The sequence below is a fragment of the Schistocerca serialis genome, chromosome 8 (genome assembly GCF_023864345.2).
Source record: "Schistocerca serialis cubense isolate TAMUIC-IGC-003099 chromosome 8, iqSchSeri2.2, whole genome shotgun sequence".
NCBI classification, from domain to species: domain Eukaryota; kingdom Metazoa; phylum Arthropoda; class Insecta; order Orthoptera; family Acrididae; genus Schistocerca; species Schistocerca serialis.
The window spans coordinates 211,532,521-211,533,187 of NC_064645.1; the positions used below are offsets into that span (position 1 = coordinate 211,532,521).

The 667-nt window shown below is 49.3% G+C and overlaps 1 pseudogene; it reads left to right on the forward strand.

Moving 5' to 3' along the window:
- The first annotated feature begins 246 nt into the window (after positions 1-246).
- Positions 247-364, forward strand: LOC126417376 (5S ribosomal RNA; annotated as a pseudogene).
- Positions 365-667: the final 303 nt, after the last annotated feature.

Genomic DNA, 667 nt, shown 5'->3' on the forward strand with positions numbered 1-667 from the left:
AGTGCTGGAGCAGCCTACCAAGAAGGTATATGTACTTAACTGAAATCGATAAGTTTTGTAAAATACAATAAATGGCAAGCTAATGCCGTTTTTTTCTTTGTTCAGTTTTAAAAGGGTTAATGATTTGCAATAAATTTATGAGGATTTGTGGAGAGGCATTGATGAACCCAAAAACCATCGACCTTACTGAGGTGAGGTCACTTGCATGCCTCCATGATACAAATAGCTGTACTGTAGGAGTAATCAGGCAACGGCCTTGCCGCAGTGGATACATCGGTTCCCGTCAGATCACCGAAGTTAAGCGCTGTTGGTTGTGGCTGGCACTTGGATGGGTGACCGTCCGGGCCGCCATGCACTGTTGCCATTTTTCGGGGGCACTCAGCCTCGTGATGCCAATTGAGGAGCTACTCGACCGATCGACCGAATAGTGGCGGCTCCGGTCGAAGAAAACCATCGTAACGACCGGGAGAGCAGTGTGCTGACCACACACCCCTCCTATCCGCATCCTCACCTGAGGATGACACGGCGGTCGGATGGTCCCGATGGGCCACTTGTTTCCTGAAGACGGAATAACAAGACTGAAGGGGTAACTGTGAAGAGACCAGACTAACCCGTGGTTCCTGAAGAGAGAGGGTAGTCTTTTCTGTAGTTGCAGGGACAACAGTCT